Below are 20,620 nucleotides of genomic sequence, written 5' to 3' on the forward strand. Positions count from 1 at the left end.
GCAACCATCTCATACACCAACTCTACAGCAGACGCCACAACCTCAAAACCAAGATAGAGTCCATACTCTCAACCTGTACTCAGGACACAGCAGACCAGCTACGTTATACCGCCAAACAGACGAGGCAACGGAACTACGCTGCCTACATGAAAACCAAGAGCAGGAAGCTTGAGAAACTCGGCATCACCACCAGCAACGACCAAGCTTCCCCTGGTACCACGGTTGCAACCACAGGGAAGTCTATTGTCAATTTATCCGACCACACCCTTCAACCAGACGAAATCGAAGTTCTCAGCCGAGGGCTCAATTTCTGCCCCACTACCAAAATGGACCCCACTAGTCTCGCGGCGGACACAGAGGAATTCATCAGGAGAATGAGGCTCCGGGAATTCTACCACAAACCCCAAGATTTCAGCAGCGAACCCAATGAGACAATCGACGATCCGGAACAGCAGACAGAGGGATCCGCGGTACAGCAACCGAAGAGGAAAGAGTCAAACTGGACTCCTCCGGAGGGTCGCTGCCCTCAGCTGGACATGTATGCTCAAGCTGTCAGGAAATGCGTCAATGCCAGATTCATCAGCCGCACTCAGAAGACAGTCCAGAATGTCACCCGAGCACAACGCAACGCCATCAACGCTCTCAAGACCAACCGCAACATCGTCATCAAACCAGCGGACAAAGGAGGAGCCATAGTCATACAGAACAGAACAGACTATTGCAAAGAAGCATACCGACAACTGGACAACCAGGAACACTACAGACGGTTACCCGCAGATCCGACCAAAGAACACACCCACCAGCTCAACAAACTGATCAAGACCTTCGATCCAGACCTTCAAAGCATCCTACGCATTCTCATCCCACGTAATCCCCGCGTGGGAGACTTCTACTGCCTCCCAAAGATACACAAAGCCAACACACCCGGACGTCCCATCGTATCAGGCAACGGAACCCTGTGTGAGAACCTCTCTGGATACATCGAGGGCATCCTGAAACCCATCGTACAGGGAACCCCCAGCTTCTGTCGTGACACTACAGACTTCCTACAAAAACTCAGTACCCACGGACCAGTTGAACCAGGAACACTTCTCACCACGATGGACGTCTCGGCACTATACACCAGTATCCCCCACGATGACGGCATCGCTGCGACAGCATCAATACTCAACACCAACAACAGCCAATCTCCGGAAGCCATCCTACAACTCATCCGCTTCATCCTGGATCACAATGACTTCACCTTCGATAACCAGTTCTTTACCCAAACACACGGAACAGCCATGGGGACCAAATTCGCACCCCAATACGCCAACATTTTCATGCACAAGTTCGAGCAGGACTTCTTCACTGCACAAGACCTCCAACCAACACTATACACCAGATACATCGACGACATTTTCTTTCTATGGACCCACGGCAAGGAATCACTAAAGAGACTACACGATAACATCAACAAGTTCCATCCCACCATCAAGCTCACCATGGACTACTCCTCAGAATCAGTTTCTTTCTTGGACACACGAATCTCCATCAAAGACGGGCACCTCAGCACCTCACTCTACCGCAAGCCCACGGACAACCTCACGATGCTCCACTTTTCCAGCTTCCACCCTAACCACGTCAAAGAGGCCATCCCCTATGGACAGGCCCTGCGAATACACAGGGTCTGCTCAGACGAGGAGGAACGCGATGGACACCTACAGACGCTGAAAGACGCCCTAGTAAGAACGGGATATGACGCTCGACTCATCGATCGACAGTTCCGACGGGCCACAGCAAAAAATCGCATAGACCTCCTCAGGAGACTAACACGGGACGCAACCAACAGAGTACCCTTTGTCGTCCAGTACTTCCCCGGAGCGGAGAAACTACGCCATGTTCTCCGCAGCCTTCAACATGTCATCAATGAGGACAAACACCTCGCTATGGCCATCCCCACACCTCCACTACTCGCCTTTAAACAGCCACCCAACCTCAAACAGACCATCGTTCGCAGCAAACTACCTAGCTTTCAAGAGAACAGCGTCCACGACGCCACACAACCCTGCCACGGTAACCTCTGCAAGACATGCCAGATCATCGACACAGATACCACCATCACACGAGAGGACACCACCCACCAGGTGCATGGTTCATACTCCTGTGACTCGGCCAACGTTGTCTACCTCATACGTTGCAGGAAAGGATGCCCCAGAGCATGGTACATTGGCGAGACCATGCAGACGCTGCGACAACGGATGAACGGACACCGCGCAACAATCGCCAAACAGGAGGGTTCCCTCCCAGTCGGGGAACACTTCAGCAGTCATGGACATTCATCCACCGACCTTCGGGTAAGCGTACTCCAAGGCGGCCTTCGAGACACACGACAACGCAAAATCGTCGAGCAGAAATTGATAGCCAAGTTCCACACCCATGAGGACGGCCTCAACCGGGATCTTGGGTTCATGTCACGCTACACGTTACCCCACCATCGAACAAATGTTATCTGTTTTTAATATAATGAGTCATTTGCTGGCTCTCTCTGCCTTCCGGATGTTTCTGCCTCTCTCTGTTTTTTTTTCTCTGTTTTTTTTCCCTGTTTGTTTTTTTGTTGAATGTGTATTCGGGGGTTCTGCAGGTGACACCTCTCTGTCTGAACACGGTGATTGCCTTGGCAACGGGCAGTTGCAGGGGCAGTCTGTAAACACCATGTATTGTTCTATATGTATAAATGCGTAGGCTTCAAGGAGCTCTTGAAACATTTGCCTGAGGAAGGAGAAAATCTCCGAAAGCTTGTGAATTTAAAATAAAATTGCTGGACTATAACTTGGTGTTGTAAAATTGTTTACAATTGTCAACCCCAGTCCATCACCGGCATCTCCACATCATGACTACCATCGACACCACAAACTGCCGGCTCACAGTGGAAAGGATATCCAAGAAGATCGCGCATTTAGACACAGACATCAAGTTTTTACAGAGCTGCAAGAAAGCAGACAAGATCCCGAAAGGACTCCAGATCACGAACCCACTCAAGTCCACATACAACTCGGATTACGCTGAGAGACTCTGCCGCCGTACCTCTCGCACACTCCGCAACCATCTCATACACCAACTCTACAGCAGACGCCACAACCTCAAAACCAAGATAGAGTCCATACTCTCAACCTGTACTCAGGACACAGCAGACCAGCTACGTTATACCGCCAAACAGACGAGGCAACGGAACTACGCTGCCTACATGAAAACCAAGAGCAGGAAGCTTGAGAAACTCGGCATCACCACCAGCAACGACCAAGCTTCCCCTGGTACCACGGTTGCAACCACAGGGAAGTCTATTGTCAATTTATCCGACCACACCCTTCAACCAGACGAAATCGAAGTTCTCAGCCGAGGGCTCAATTTCTGCCCCACTACCAAAATGGACCCCACTAGTCTCGCGGCGGACACAGAGGAATTCATCAGGAGAATGAGGCTCCGGGAATTCTACCACAAACCCCAAGATTTCAGCAGCGAACCCAATGAGACAATCGACGATCCGGAACAGCAGACAGAGGGATCCGCGGTACAGCAACCGAAGAGGAAAGAGTCAAACTGGACTCCTCCGGAGGGTCGCTGCCCTCAGCTGGACATGTATGCTCAAGCTGTCAGGAAATGCGTCAATGCCAGATTCATCAGCCGCACTCAGAAGACAGTCCAGAATGTCACCCGAGCACAACGCAACGCCATCAACGCTCTCAAGACCAACCGCAACATCGTCATCAAACCAGCGGACAAAGGAGGAGCCATAGTCATACAGAACAGAACAGACTATTGCAAAGAAGCATACCGACAACTGGACAACCAGGAACACTACAGACGGTTACCCGCAGATCCGACCAAAGAACACACCCACCAGCTCAACAAACTGATCAAGACCTTCGATCCAGACCTTCAAAGCATCCTACGCATTCTCATCCCACGTAATCCCCGCGTGGGAGACTTCTACTGCCTCCCAAAGATACACAAAGCCAACACACCCGGACGTCCCATCGTATCAGGCAACGGAACCCTGTGTGAGAACCTCTCTGGATACATCGAGGGCATCCTGAAACCCATCGTACAGGGAACCCCCAGCTTCTGTCGTGACACTACAGACTTCCTACAAAAACTCAGTACCCACGGACCAGTTGAACCAGGAACACTTCTCACCACGATGGACGTCTCGGCACTATACACCAGTATCCCCCACGATGACGGCATCGCTGCGACAGCATCAATACTCAACACCAACAACAGCCAATCTCCGGAAGCCATCCTACAACTCATCCGCTTCATCCTGGATCACAATGTCTTCACCTTCGATAACCAGTTCTTTACCCAAACACACGGAACAGCCATGGGGACCAAATTCGCACCCCAATACGCCAACATTTTCATGCACAAGTTCGAGCAGGACTTCTTCACTGCACAAGACCTCCAACCAACACTATACACCAGATACATCGACGACATTTTCTTTCTATGGACCCACGGCAAGGAATCACTAAAGAGACTACACGATAACATCAACAAGTTCCATCCCACCATCAAGCTCACCATGGACTACTCCTCAGAATCAGTTTCTTTCTTGGACACACGAATCTCCATCAAAGACGGGCACCTCAGCACCTCACTCTACCGCAAGCCCACGGACAACCTCACGATGCTCCACTTTTCCAGCTTCCACCCTAACCACGTCAAAGAGGCCATCCCCTATGGACAGGCCCTGCGAATACACAGGGTCTGCTCAGACGAGGAGGAACGCGATGGACACCTACAGACGCTGAAAGACGCCCTAGTAAGAACGGGATATGACGCTCGACTCATCGATCGACAGTTCCGACGGGCCACAGCAAAAAATCGCATAGACCTCCTCAGGAGACTAACACGGGACGCAACCAACAGAGTACCCTTTGTCGTCCAGTACTTCCCCGGAGCGGAGAAACTACGCCATGTTCTCCGCAGCCTTCAACATGTCATCAATGAGGACAAACACCTCGCTATGGCCATCCCCACACCTCCACTACTCGCCTTTAAACAGCCACCCAACCTCAAACAGACCATCGTTCGCAGCAAACTACCTAGCTTTCAAGAGAACAGCGTCCACGACGCCACACAACCCTGCCACGGTAACCTCTGCAAGACATGCCAGATCATCGACACAGATACCACCATCACACGAGAGGACACCACCCACCAGGTGCATGGTTCATACTCCTGTGACTCGGCCAACGTTGTCTACCTCATACGTTGCAGGAAAGGATGCCCCAGAGCATGGTACATTGGCGAGACCATGCAGACGCTGCGACAACGGATGAACGGACACCGCGCAACAATCGCCAAACAGGAGGGTTCCCTCCCAGTCGGGGAACACTTCAGCAGTCATGGACATTCATCCACCGACCTTCGGGTAAGCGTACTCCAAGGCGGCCTTCGAGACACACGACAACGCAAAATCGTCGAGCAGAAATTGATAGCCAAGTTCCGCATCCATGAGGACGGCCTCAACCGGGATCTTGGGTTCATGTCACGCTACACGTTACCCCACCATCGAACAAATGTTATCTGTTTTTAATATAATGGGTCATTTGCTGGCTCTCTCTGCCTTCCGGATGTTTCTGCCTCTCTCTGTGTTTTTTTTTCTCTGTTTTTTTTCCCTGTTTGTTTTTTTGTTGAATGTGTATTCGGGGGTTCTGCAGGTGACACCTCTCTGTGTGAACACGGTGATTGCCTTGGCAACGGGCAGTTGCAGGGGCAGTCTGTAAACACCATGTATTGTTCTATATGTATAAATGCGTAGGCTTCAAGGAGCTCTTGAAACATTTGCCTGAGGAAGGAGAAAATCTCCGAAAGCTTGTGAATTTAAAATAAAATTGCTGGACTATAACTTGGTGTTGTAAAATTGTTTACAATTGTCAACCCCAGTCCATCACCGGCATCTCCACATCATCCAGCAGAGGAGCATTCTGTGAGAAGTCGGCTCAGCCACCTCCACTGAACATGGGGAGCAGAAGACGCCCTTTAGTGACGACCAGGAGGAAAAGCATCCAACAAAGGAGACAGAGGGGCATTATGGGAGAATTCGGCTCAGTCACCTCCACTGAACAGAAGAAGCCCTTCTGTGACTACCAGGAAACAAAGCATCCAGCAGAGGAGACAGAGGGGCATTCTGAGAGAAGTCGGCTCAGTCATCTCCACTGAACAGTGGGCAGCAGAAAAAGCCCTTCAGTGACTAAAAGGAGGAAAAGCATCCAGCAGAGAAACATTCTGGTTGAAATCGGCTCAGTCGTCTCCACTGAACAGTGGGTAGCTGACGAACTACTTCAGTGACTACCAGGAGGAAAGGCATCCAGCAGAGGGGCATTCTGGCAGAAGTCGGCTCAGTCACCTCCACTGTACAGTGGGTGGCAGAAGAAGCCTTTCAGTGAGTACTGGGAGGAAATGTATCCAGCAGAGGATACATAGGAGCATTTTGAGAGAGGTCGGCTCAATCACCTCCACTGAACATTGGGGAGCAGAAGAAACCCTTCAATGACTCACAGGAGGAAAAGCATCCAGCAGAGGGGAATTCTGGGAGAAGTCGGCTCAGTCACCTCCACTGAACAGTGGTCAGCAGAAGAACTGGTGTCGAAGAGCAGTTCAATCAGATAAAAATTATTGAAGGGGTTAGTGAATGGGTGACCAACAGACAAAGAGTTCGAAGGCAGTGCAGGGGTTCCCTGCGGCGATCTCCTTCCAAAACAGGTATACCATATTGGATAATTTTGGGGGAGATGGCTCACATGGGGAAGGAGACAGACGGGCATTCTGGGAGAAGTCGGCTCAGTCACCTCCTCCGAAGAGTGGGTAGCAGAAGAAGCCCTTCAGTGACTACGAGGAAGAAAAGCATCCAGCAGAGGGCCATTCTGGGAGAAGTCGGCTCAGTCACCTCCACTGAACAGTGGATAGCAGCAAAAGCCTTTCGGTGACTACCAGGAGGAAAAGCATCCAGCAGAGGGGCAATCTGGGAGAAGTCGGCTCAGTCACGCCGATTGAACAGTGGATAACAGAAGGAGCCCTTTTGTGACGACCAGGAGAAAAAGCAACCAGCAGAGCGGCATCCTGGGAGAAGTCGGCTCAGTCACCTCCACTGAACAGCGGGTAGCAGATGAAGCCCTTCAGTGATTACCAGGAGGAAATGCATCCAGCAGAAGAGACAGAGGGGCATTCTGGGAGAAGTCGGCTCAGTCACATCCACTGAACAGTGGGTAGCACTCTTTATTTACCTGCTCCTCTCCTCACTCTTTATTTATCTGCTCTGCTCCTCACTCTTTATATATCTGCTCCACTCCTCACTCTTTATGTACCTGCTCTGCTCCTCACTCTTTATTTCCTGGCTCCTCTCCTCGCTCTTTACTTACCTGCTCCGCTCCTCACACTTTATTTACCTGTTCTACTCCTCACTCTTTATTTACCTGGTCCTCTCCTCGCTCTTTATTTACCTGCTCCACTCATCACTCTTTATTTACCTGCTCTGCTCCTCAATCTTGATTTACCTACTCCTCTCCTCGCTCTTTATTTATCTGCTCCACTCCTCACTCTTTATTTACCTGCTCTGCTCCCCACTCTTTATATATCTGCTCCTCTCCACGCTCTTTATTTATATGCTCGTCTCCTCACTCTTTATTTAACTGCTCTAGTCCTCACTCTTTATTGCACCCAGTCACCCCACAATGATCCCAGAGTGCAGCCAGGGATCCCAGAGTGCACCCAGTCACCCCACAATGATCCCAGAGTGCACCTAGGGATCCCAGAGTGCACCCAGTCACCCCAGAGCGACCTAGAGTGCACCCGGGGATCCCAGAGTGCACCCAGTCACCCTACAATGATCCCAGAGTGCAGCCATGGATCCCAGAGTGCACCCAGTTACCCCAGAGCGACCTAGAGTGCACCCAGCGTTCCCAGAGTGCTCCCAGTCACCCCAGAGCGACCTAGAGTGCACCCAGAGGTGCCAGAGTGTACCCAGTCATCCCACAATGGTCCCAGAGTGCAGCCAGGGATCCCAGAGTGCACCCAGCCATCCCACATTGATCCCAGAGAGTGCACCCAGGGATCCCAGAGTGCACCTAGGGATCCCAGAGTGCACCCAGTCACCCCTGAGCGACCCAGAGTGCACACAGGGATCCCAGAGTGCACCCAGTCACCCAGAGTGCACCCAATCACCCCAGAGCGACCCAGATTGCAGCCACGGATCCCAGAGTGCACCTGGTCACCCCACATGATCCCAGATTGCACCCAGTCACCCCGCAATGATCCCAGAATGCACCCAGGTATCCCAGAGTGCACCCTGTCACTCCACAATGATCCCAGAGTGCAGCCAGGGATCCCAGAGTGCACCCAGTCACCTCAGATTGATCCCAGAGTGCGGCCAGGGAACCCGGAGTGCACCCAGTCACCCCACAGTTATCCCAGAGTGCGGCCAGGGATCCCAGAGTGCACCCAGTTACCCCAGAGCGACCTGGAGTGCTCCAAGGGATGCCAGAGAACACCCATTCAACCCAGAGCGACCCAGAGTGCAGCCATGGATCCCAGAGTGCACCCAGTTACCCCAGAGCGACCTAGAGTGCACCCAGCGTTCCCAGAGTGCACCCAGTCACCCCAGAGCGACCTAGAGTGCACCCAGAGGTGCCAGAGTGTACCCAGTCATCCCACAATGGTCCCAGAGTGCAGCCAGGGATCCCAGATTGCACCCAGCCATCCCACATTGATCCCAGAGAGTGCACCCAGGGATCCCAGAGTGCACCTAGGGATCCCAGAGTGCACCCAGTCACCCCTGAGCGACCCAGAGTGCACACAGGGATCCCAGAGTGCACCCAGTCACCCAGAGTGCACCCAATCACCCCAGAGCGACCCAGATTGCAGCCACGGATCCCAGAGTGCACCTAGTCACCCCACATGATCCCAGATTGCACCCAGTCACCCCGCAATGATCCCAGAATGCACCCAGGTATCCCAGAGTGCACCCTGTCACTCCACAATGATCCCAGAGTGCAGCCAGGGATCCCAGAGTGCACCCAGTCACCTCAGATTGATCCCAGAGTGCGGCCAGGGATCCCGGAGTGCACCCAGTCACCCCACAGTTATCCCAGAGTGCGGCCAGGGATCCCAGAGTGCACCCAGTCACCCCAGAGCGACCTAGAGTGCACCCAGGGATCCCAGAGTGCACCCATTTACCCCAGAGCGACCTGGAGTGCTCCAAGGGATGCCAGAGAACACCCATTCAACCCAGAGCGACCCAGATTGCAGCCACGGATCCCAGAGTGCACCCAGTCACCCCAGATTGATCCCAGAGTGCAGCCAGGAATCCCAGTGTGCACCCGTTCACCCCAGAGCCACCCCGAGTGCACCCAGGGATCCCAGAGTGCACCCAGTCACGCCACAATGATCCCAGAGTGCAGCCTAGGATCCCAGAGTGCACCCAGGCACCCCACAATGATTCCAGAGTGCAGTCAGGGATCCCAGAGTGCACCCAGTCACCCCCCAATGAACCCAGAGTGCACCCAGGGATCCCAGATTGCACCCAGTCACCCCAGAGCGACCCGGAGTGCACGCACGGATCCCAGAGTGCACCCAGCCACTCCACAATGATCCCAGAGTGCAGCCAGGAATTCCAGAGTGCACCCAGTCACCCCAGATTGATCCCAGAGTGCAGCCAGGAATCCCAGAGTGCACCCAGTCACCCCACAATGATCCCAGAGAGCAGCCAGAGATCCCAGAGTGCACTCAGTCACGCCAGAGTGATCACAGATTGCAGCCAGGGATCCCAGAGTGCACTCAGTCACGCCAGAGTGATCACAGATTGCAGCCAGGGATCCCAGAGTGCACTCAGTCACTCCAAAGCGATACAGAGTGCAGCCACGGATCCCAGATTGCACCCAGTCACTCCAGATTGATCCCAGAGTGGCATTGAGACCACCACAATTATTACAACAACAGCAACTTGTATTTATAATATATTTCTCTCGAAATGTGTGTATCTGCACACGGACAGAATGGCGGCAAGTACGGCAGCCGGTTGGACAACATAGAGGCAATTGCGGTCGACATCTTGGACAAAATCGTGGCATCCAAGGCGGCCACCGTGGACAAAATGGCGGTAGGTACCCCACGGCGTGTCCCCAGCAACATCCTGGGGGTCACCATTGACCAGAAACTTAACTGGACCAGCCATATAAATACTGTGGCTACGAGAGCAGGTCAGAGGCTGGATATTCTGCAGCGAGTGACTCACCTCCTGATTCCCCAAAGCCTTCCCACCATCTACAAGGCACAAGTCAGGAGTGTGATGGAATACTCTCCACTTGCCTGGATGAGTGCAGCTCCAACAACACTCAAGAAGCTCGACACCATCCAGGACAAAACAGCCCGCTTGATTGGCACCCCATCCACCACCCTAAACATTCACTCCCTTCCCCACCAGTGCACTGTGGCTGCAGTGTGTACCATCCACAGGATGCACTGCAGCAGCTTGCCAAGGCTTCTTCGACAGCACCTCCCAAACCCGCGACCTCTACCACCTGGAAGGACAAGAGCAGAAGGCACATGGGAACAACACCACCTGCACGTTCCCCTCCAAGTCAAACATCATCCTGACTTGGAAATATAAAGGGATCCTAGAGGGGATGGCACTGCAGATCGGCTTGTTGAGCTTCAGGGAAGCACTCCTGCTCCTTCGGGCCCACAAGCAGTGCAACAAAGGCACTTCCCTGCAGATCCGGGCCTTCTCACCTCCTCTGATGTGGCATTAATCTGAAGGCCTGGGAACCCAGGCCCCCAGGAGTTAAAAATAATAAAGCTGTAAAAATGGAGGCCGGCAGCCTCCTTATATGCAGTTGGTGACCGACCCTCCTCCTGATAGCGCGTTGGTCGCCCGCCCCCACCCCCCGCAGACCCACACCCATTAAAACCGGAAGTGGGCGGGTTGGAGGCCAGTTGGGGTCGGATTTTAGTTTTTGACAAGATTTACCCAACATCCCATTTGTGGAATTAAAATTTAGACCTAAAAGGATCAGGAGTGTAGCGAGAGCGGGGATATAAAGTGTGGAGGCAGCAGAGAGCTGAGGTTAGAAGGAGTGGGAATATGATGTGCGGAGGGCCAAGACCAGACGGAGCGGGAGCCGAGACTGGACGGAGCGGGAGCCGAGATCAACTCAAACACAGGCAGAAATTTGAAAGATTAACGTCAGGGTGAGGTCAGAATCAGCGCAGAGAGGAAGGAGAGGCAGAACCCGAAGGAAGTAAGGTAATTATGGGGTAGAAGAATTGAGGTAAAGATCGAAGGTAAAGAAGTGGAATAATTAAACCGAGTTTAATATGGGTGAGATTTTACCAAAAGCGTTCATTCGGCTGGGTCAAGATCTTCCAGACCCGGTGAAGTCACAGGACATGAGGTTGGTGATTAATATATATTTTATATTCTCTAAGCTCAGGGAGTGGTTTCAACTAGGAACCTATAACTTGCTAATACTAAAAATAAATCAAGTGAATTAACGACATAAAATTATTTAAATAAATAAAACAAGGTTAGATAGAGATGGCAGTGCAGATTGTGTGTTGTGACTGCATCATGTGGGAGTTTGTGGAGACCAGTGTGGTCCTGAACCATCACATCTGCAGTAAGTGTCTGCAACTGGAGGAATTTCGGCTCAGAGTTGTTGAGCTGGCGTCCGATCTGCCGACATTGCGATGCATCATGTAGGGGGGAGAGTTATCTGGACACTTTGATCCAGAAGGCAATCATATCTCTTAGGTTAGGTAGTAGTTTAGATTTGGTTAGTGGCCCAGGGACAGGAGGATTTGCCTGCAAGTCAGGCAGGTATGGGGACCCCAGATGCAGTGGTGGAGGAGGCACAGTCTTTGCCCTTGTCCAACAGATACGAGGTTCTTACTACCTGTGTGGATGGGAACAAAAACTGCAGGGAGGATGGATAAACTGACCACAGAACCCTACTACAGGAGGCCATTCGAGTGGGGGGAGTACAAAGGAATGTGGTAGAGGTAGGTTACAGTGTGGTCAGGTGGATAGATATTATTCTCTTCATCCACGACCGGGATTCCCAAAGACTGTGTTGCCTGCCCAGTGCCAGGGTTAAGGACATCTTCTCATGGCTGGAGAAGAGCTTGGAGCATGAGGGAGAGGATCCAGTTGTCGTGGTCCAAGTAGGAACCAATGTCATAAGTAGAACTAGGAATGGGGTTCTGCTACGGGCGTTCGAGGAGCGAGGCTCCAAATTAAAAATCAGAACCTCAAAGGTGATAACCTCTGAATTACTACCCGAACCACTTGCAAATTGGCATAGGGTGAAACAGATTAAATGGTGAAATGCATGGCTGAAAGGGTGAAGTGGGAGGCGGCGGTTCCAACTTCTTCCAGTTCAGACGAAAGGTCAAGGGCCTGAAACGTTAACTCTGCTTCTTTCTCCAGAGGCTGCCTGATTTGCTGAGTATTTCCAACATTTTCTGTTTTTATTGCAGGGGTTTCGATTCATGGGGCACTGGCACTGGTACTGGGGATCGAGGGAGCTGTTCTGTTGGGACGGGGCCCGCTTAAACCAGGCTGGGACCAGTGTCCTGGTGAATCGAATAACTAATAAATCTTTTCTGCACCCTCTGTAAGGCCTTCGCATCTTAGATAATGTGAGAGGAAACTAGTAAGAAACATAAAAACAGATTGTACGAGCTTCTAAAACGTAAAAATGTAAGGAATCTTACAACACCAGGTTACAGTCCAACAGTTTTATTTGAAAATCTCCACATCACAAGTACGTAAAAAGGAAGAGATTAGCGAAAGTAAACGCGGGTCCCTTAGAGGCAGAGACAAGAGAAATTATAATGGAAGATAAAGAAATGGCAGAGACGGTAAAAACATTTTTTGTATCTGTCTCCACAGCAGAAGACACACAATATATGCCGGAAATAATGGGGAACCAATGGTCCGATGAGAGTGAGGAACTTAAAGTAATTAATATCAGTAAAGGAAAAGTACTGGAGAAATTAATGGGACTAAAAGCCGATAAATACCCTGGACCTGATGGCCGACATCCGAGGGTTCTCAAAGAGGTGGCTGCAGAGATAGTGGATGCATTGGTTCTAGATTCTAGAACAGTCCACGTGGATTGGATGTCAGCAAATGCAAATCTGCTATTCAAAAAAAGAGGGAGGGAGAAAACAGGGAACAACAGGCCAGTTAGCCTGACATCAGTCATTGGGAAAATGCTGGAATCCATTATGAAGGAAGAAAATCATAATATGATTAGGCAGAGTCAACATGGTTTTTTGAAAAGGAAACCGTGTTTGACAAATTTATTAGAGTTATTTGAGGATGAAACGAGCAGGGTACATAAAGGGGAACCAGTGGATGGAGTATATTTGGATTTTCAAAAGGCATTCGATAAGGTGCCACATAAAAGGTTGCTCAAGCAGAGGAGATAGAGGGGCATTCTGGGAGAAGTCGGCTCAGTCACCTCCACTGAACAGTGGGTAGCAGAAGAAGCCCTTCAGTGACGACCAGGAGAAAAATCATCCAGCAGAGGGGCATTCTGGAAGAATTCGGCTCAGTCTCCTCCACTGAAGACTGGGTAGCAGAAGAAACCCGACAGTGACGACCAGGAGGAAAAGCATCCAGCAGAGGAGCATTCTGTGAGAAGTCGGCTCAGCCACCTCCACTGAACATGGGTAGCAGAAGACGCCCTTTAGTGACGACCAGGAGGAAAAGCATCCAACAAAGGAGACAGAGGGGCATTATGGGAGAATTCGGCTCAGTCACCTCCACTGAACAGAAGAAGCCCTTCTGTGACGACCAGGAAGCAAAGCATCCAGCAGAGGAGCATTCTGAGAGAAGTCGGCTCAGTCATCTCCACTGAACAGTGGGCAGCAGAAAAAGCCCTTCAGTGACTAAAAGGAGGAAAAACATCCAGCAGAGAATCATTCTGGTTGAAGTCGGCTCAGTCGTCTCCACTGAACAGTGGGTAGCTGACGAAGTACTTCAGTGACTACCAGGAGGAAAGGCATCCAGCAGAGGGGCATTCTGGCAGAAGTCGGCTCAGTCACCTCCACTGTACAGTGGGTGGCAGAAGAAGCCTTTCAGTGAGTACTGGGAGGAAATGTATCCAGCAGAGGATACATAGGAGCATTTTGGGAGAGGTCGGCTCAATCACCTCCACTGAACATTGGGGAGCAGAAGAAACCCTTCAATGACTCACAGGAGGAAAAGCATCCAGCAGAGGGGAATTCTGGGAGAAGTCGGCTCAGTCACCTCCACTGAACAGTGGTCAGCAGAAGAACTGGTGTCGATGAGCAGTTCAATCAGATAAAAATTACTGAAGGGGTGAGTGAATGGGTGACCAACAGACAGAGAAAGAGTTCGAAGGCAGTGCAGGGGTTCACTGCGGCGATCTCCTTCCAAAACAGGTATACCATATTGGATAATTTTGGGGGAGATGGCTCACATGGGGAAGGAGACAGACGGGCATTCTGGGAGAAGTCGGCTCAGTCACCTCCTCCGAAGAGTGGGTAGCAGAAGAAGCCCTTCAGTGACTACGAGGAAGAAAAGCATCCAGCAGAGGGCCATTCTGGGAGAAGTCGGCTCAGTCACCTCCACTGAACAGTGGATAGCAGCAGAAGCCTTTCGGTGACTACCAGGAGGAAAAGCATCCAGCAGAGGGGCAATCTGGGAGAAGTCGGCTCAGTCACGCCGATTGAACAGTGGATAGCAGAAGGAGCCCTTTTGTGACTACCAGGAGAAAAAGCAACCAGCAGAGCGGCATCCTGGGAGAAGTCGGCTCAGTCACCTCCACTGAACAGCGGGTAGCAGATGAAGCCCTTCAGTGATTACCAGGAGGAAATGCATCCAGCAGAGGAGACAGAGGGGCATTCTGGGAGAAGTCGGCTCAGTCGCATCCACTGAACAGTGGGTAGCAGAAGATGCCCTTCAGTGACAACCAGGAAAAATGGCTCCCAGCAATGGAGACAGTGGGGCATTCTGGGAGAAGTCGGCTCAGTCATCTCCACTGAACAGAAAAAGCTCTTCAGTGACGACCAGGAAGCAAACCATCCAGCAGAGAAGACAGAGGGGCATTCTGAGAGAAGTCGGCTCAGTCACCTCCACTGAACAGCGGGTAGCAGAATGTAGCTTATCAGTGACTACGAGGAGGAAAAGTATCCAGCAAAGTGGCATTCTGGGCAATGTCTGCTCAGTCATCAACACTGAACAGTGGGTCGGAGAAGAAGCCCTTCAGTGACTACCAGAAGGAAAAGCATCCAGCAGAGGGGCAATCTGGGAGAAGTCGGCTCAATCATCTCCACTGAACAGTGGGTAGCAGAAAACGACCTGCGGTGACTACCAGGAGGGAAAGCATCCAGCAGAGGAGATAGAGGGGCATTCTGGGAGAAGTCGGCTCGGTCACCTCCACTGAACAGTGGGTAGCAGAAGATGCCCTTCAGTGACAACCAGGAAAAAAGGCTCCCAGCAATGGAGACAGAGGGGCATTCTGGGAGAAGTCGGCTCAGTCATCTCCACTGAACAGAAAAAGCTCTTCAGTGACGACCAGGAAGCAAACCATCCAGCAGAGAAGACAGAGGGGCAGTCTGAGAGAAGTCGGCTCAGTCACCTCCACTGAACAGCGGGTAGCAGAAGGTAGCCCTTCAGTGACTACGAGGAGGAAAAGCATCCAGCAAAGTGGCATTCTGGGCAATGTCTGCTCAGTCATCAACACTGAACAGTGGGTAGCAGAAGAAGCCCTTCAGTGACGACCAGAAGGAAAAGCATCCAGCAGAGGAGCATTCTGTGAGAACTCGGCTCAGCCACCTCCACTGAACATGGGTAGCAGAAGACGCCCTTCAGTGACGACCAGGAGGAAAAGCATCCAACAAAGGAGACAGAGGGGCATTATGGGAGATTTCGGCTCAGTCACCTCCACTGAACAGAAGAAGCCCTTCTGTGACTACCAGGAAGCAAAGCATCCAGCAGAGGAGACAGAGGGGCATTCTGAGAGAAGTCGGCTCAGTCATCTCCACTGAACAGTGGGCAGCAGAAAAAGCCCTTCAGTGACTAAAAGGAGGAAAAGCATCCAGCAGAGAAACATTCTGGTTGAAATCGTCTCAGTCGTCTCCACTGAACAGTGGGTAGCTGACGAACTACTTCAGTGACGACCAGGAGGAAAGGCATCCAGCAGAGGGGCATTCTGGCAGAAGTCGGCTCAGTCACCTCCACTGTACAGTGGGTGGCAGAAGAAGCCTTTCAGTGAGTACTGGGAGGAAATGTATCCAGCAGAGGATACATAGGAGCATTTTGAGAGAGGTCGGCTCAATCACCTCCACTGAACATTGGGGAGCAGAAGAAACCCTTCAATGACTCACAGGAGGAAAAGCATCCAGCAGAGGGGAATTCTGGGAGAAGTCGGCTCAGTCACCTCCACTGAACAGTGGTCAGCAGAAGAACTGGTGTCGAAGAGCAGTTCAATCAGATAAAAATTATTGAAGGGGTTAGTGAATGGGTGACCAACAGACAAAGAGTTCGAAGGCAGTGCAGGGGTTCCCTGCGGCGATCTCCTTCTAAAACAGGTATACCATATTGGATAATTTTGGGGGAGATGGCTCACATGGGGAAGGAGACAGACGGGCATTCGGGGAGAAGTCGGCTCAGTCACCTCCTCCGAAGAGTGGGTAGCAGAAGAAGCCCTTCAGTGACTACGAGGAAGAAAAGCATCCAGCAGAGGGCCATTCTGGGAGAAGTCGGCTCAGTCACCTCCACTGAACAGTGGATAGCAGCAAAAGCCTTTCGGTGACGACGAGGAAGAAAAGCATCCAGCAGAGGGCCATTCTGGGAGAAGTCGGCTCAGTCACCTCCACTGAACAGTGGATAGCAGCAAAAGCCTTTCGGTGACTACCAGGAAGCAAAGCATCCAGCAGAGGAGACAGAGGGGCATTCTGAGAGAAGTCGGCTCAGTCATCTCCACTGAACAGTGGGCAGCAGAAAAAGCCCTTCAGTGACTAAAAGGAGGAAAAGCATCCAGCAGAGAAACATTCTGGTTGAAATCGTCTCAGTCGTCTCCACTGAACAGTGGGTAGCTGACGAACTACTTCAGTGACTACCAGGAGGAAAGGCATCCAGCAGAGGGGCATTCTGGCAGAAGTCGGCTCAGTCACCTCCACTGTACAGTGGGTGGCAGAAGAAGCCTTTCAGTGAGTACTGGGAGGAAATGTATCCAGCAGAGTATACATAGGAGCATTTTGAGAGAGGTCGGCTCAATCACCTCCACTGAACATTGGGGAGCAGAAGAAACCCTTCAATGACTCACAGGAGGAAAAGCATCCAGCAGAGGGGAATTCTGGGAGAAGTCGGCTCAGTCACCTCCACTGAACAGTGGTCAGCAGAAGAACTGGTGTCGAAGAGCAGTTCAATCAGATAAAAATTATTGAAGGGGTTAGTGAATGGGTGACCAACAGACAAAGAGTTCGAAGGCAGTGCAGGGGTTCCCTGCGGCGATCTCCTTCCAAAACAGGTATACCATATTGGATAATTTTGGGGGAGATGGCTCACATGGGGAAGGAGACAGACGGGCATTCTGGGAGAAGTCGGCTCAGTCACCTCCTCCGAAGAGTGGGTAGCAGAAGAAGCCCTTCAGTGACTACGAGGAAGAAAAGCATCCAGCAGAGGGCCATTCTGGGAGAAGTCGGCTCAGTCACCTCCACTGAACAGTGGATAGCAGCAAAAGCCTTTCGGTGACTACCAGGAGGAAAAGCATCCAGCAGAGGGGCAATCTGGGAGAAGTCGGCTCAGTCACGCCGATTGAACAGTGGATAGCAGAAGGAGCCCTTTTGTGACGACCAGGAGAAAAAGCAACCAGCAGAGCGGCATCCTGGGAGAAGTCGGCTCAGTCACCTCCACTGAACAGCGGGTAGCAGATGAAGCCCTTCAGTGATTACCAGGAGGAAATGCATCCAGCAGAAGAGACAGAGGGGCATTCTGGGAGAAGTCGGCTCAGTCACATCCACTGAACAGTGGGTAGCACTCTTTATTTACCTGCTCCTCACTCTTTATTTATCTGCTCTGCTCCTCACTCTTTATATATCTGTTCCACTCCTCACTCTTTATTTTCCTGCTCTGCTCCTCACTCTTTATTTCCTTGCTCCTCTCCTCGCTCTTTACTTACCTGCTCCGCTCCTCACACTTTATTTACCTGTTCTACTCCTCACTCTTTATTTACCTGGTCCTCTCCTCGCTCTTTATTTATCTGCTCCACTCCTCACTCTTTATTTACCTGCTCTGCTCCTCACTCTTGATTTACCTGCTCCTCTCCTCGCTCTTTATTTATCTGCTCCACTCCTCACTCTTTATTTACCTGCTCTGCTCCCCACTCTTTATATATCTGCTCCTCTCCACGCTCTTTATTTATATGCTCGTCTCCTCACTCTTTATTTAACTGCTCTAGTCCTCACTCTTTATTGACCTAATGCGCTCCACGCTCTTTATTTATCTGCTCCACTTCTCACTCTTTATTTATCTGCTCCAATCCTCACTCTTTATTTCCTTGCTCCTCTCCTCACTCTTTATTTATCTGCTCCACTCCTCACTCTTTATTTACCTGCTCCTCTCCTCACTCTTTATTTATCTGCTCTGCTCCTCGCTCTTTATTTATCTGCTCCTCTCCTCGCTCTTTATTTATCTGCTTCTCTCCTCACTCTTTATTTTCCTGCTCTACTCCTCGCTCTTTGTTTACCTGCTCCTTGCCTCGCTCTTTATTTATCTGCTCCTCTCCTCACTCTTTATTGACCTGCTCCACTCCTCACTCTTTATTTACCTGCTCCTCTCCTCGCTCTTTATTTATCTGCTCCGCTCCTCACTCTTTTTTTTGCTTGCTCTTCTCCTCACTCCATATTTACCTGCTCCTCTCCTCGCTCTTTATTCAACTGCTCTGCTCCTCACTCTTCATTTACCTGCACCTCTCCTCGCTCTTTATTCACTTGCTGCTCTCCTCGCTCTTTATTTACCTGCTCCGCTCCTCACTCATTATTTCCCTGCTCCTCTCCTCACTCTTAATTTATCTGCTCCTCTCCTCGCTCTTTATTTACCGGCTCCTCTCCTCGCTCTTAATTTATCTGCTCCACTCCTCACTCTTTATTGACCTGCACCTCTCCTCGCTCTTTATTTACCTGCTCCGCACCTCGCTCTTTATTTACCTGCTCCTCTCCTCACTCTTTATTAAACTGCTCCACTCCTCGCTCTTTATTGATCTGATCCGCTCCGAACTCTATAATTACCAACTCCACGATGTGCTCTTAAATGTCCTGCTCCGCTCCTCACTCTTTATTTACCTGCTCCGCTCCTCGCACTTTATTTACCTGCTCTACTCCTCACTCTTTATTTACCTGCTCCACTCCTCGCTCTTTATTTATCTGCTCCACTCCTCACTCTTTGTTTACCTGCTCCTCTCCTCACACTTTATTTATCTGCTCTGCTCCTCACTCTTCATATATCTGCTCTGCTCCTCGCTCTTTATTTACCTGCTCCTCTCCTCGCTCTTTATTTATCTGCTCCTCTCCTCGCTCTTTATTTATCTGCTTCTCTCCTCACTCTTTATTTTCCTGCTCTACTCCTCGCTCTTTGTTTACCTGCTCCTTGCCTCGCTCTTTATTTATCTGCTCCTCTCCTCACTCTTTATTGACCTGCTCCTCTCCTCACTCTTTATTTACCTGCTCCTCTCCACGCTCTTTCTTTATCTGCTCCTCTCCTCAATATTTATTTCCCTGCTCCTCTCCTCGCTCTTTATTTTTCTGCTCCTCTCCTCACTCTTTATTTACCTGCTCCTCTCCTCACTCTTTATTTACCTGCTCCTCTCCTCGCTCTTTATTTAACTGCTCTGCTCCTCACTCTTCATTTACCTGCACCTCTCCTCGCTCTTTATTCACCTGCTGCTCTCCTCGCTCTTTATTTACCTGCTCCGCTACTCACTCTTTATTTCGCTGCTCCTCTCCTCACTGTTAATTTATCTTCTCCTCTCCTCGCTCTTTATTTACCTGCTCCTCTCCTCGCTCTTAATTTATCTGCTCCTCTCCTCGCTCTTCATTTACCTGCTCCTCTGCTCGCTCTTTATTTACCTGCTCCTCTCCTCGCTCTTAATTTATCTGCTCCTCTCCTCGCTCTTCATTTACCTGCTCGTCTGCTCGCTCTTTGTTTACCTGCTCCTCTGCTCGCTCTTTATTTACCTGCTCTTCTCCTCGCTCTTTATTTACCTGCTCCGCTCCTCGCTATTTATTTACCTGCTCCTCTCCTCGCACTTTATTTACCTGCTCCATTCCTCGCTGTTTATTGATCTGATCCGCTCCTCACTCTGTATTTACCAGCTCCACGATGTGCTCTGAAATTTCCTGCTCCGCTCCTCACTCTTTAATTACCTGCTACTCTCCTCACTCTTTGTTTACCTGCTCTACTCCTCGCTCTTTATTTACCTGCTCATATCCTCGCTCTTGATTTACCTACTCCGCTCCACGCTCTTTATTTATCTGCTCCACTCCTCACTCTTTATTTATCTGCTCCACTCCTCACTCTTTATTTACCTGCTCCTCTCCTCACTCT

The sequence above is a fragment of the Heptranchias perlo genome, unplaced genomic scaffold (genome assembly GCF_035084215.1).
Source record: "Heptranchias perlo isolate sHepPer1 unplaced genomic scaffold, sHepPer1.hap1 HAP1_SCAFFOLD_112, whole genome shotgun sequence".
NCBI lineage: Eukaryota > Metazoa > Chordata > Chondrichthyes > Hexanchiformes > Hexanchidae > Heptranchias > Heptranchias perlo.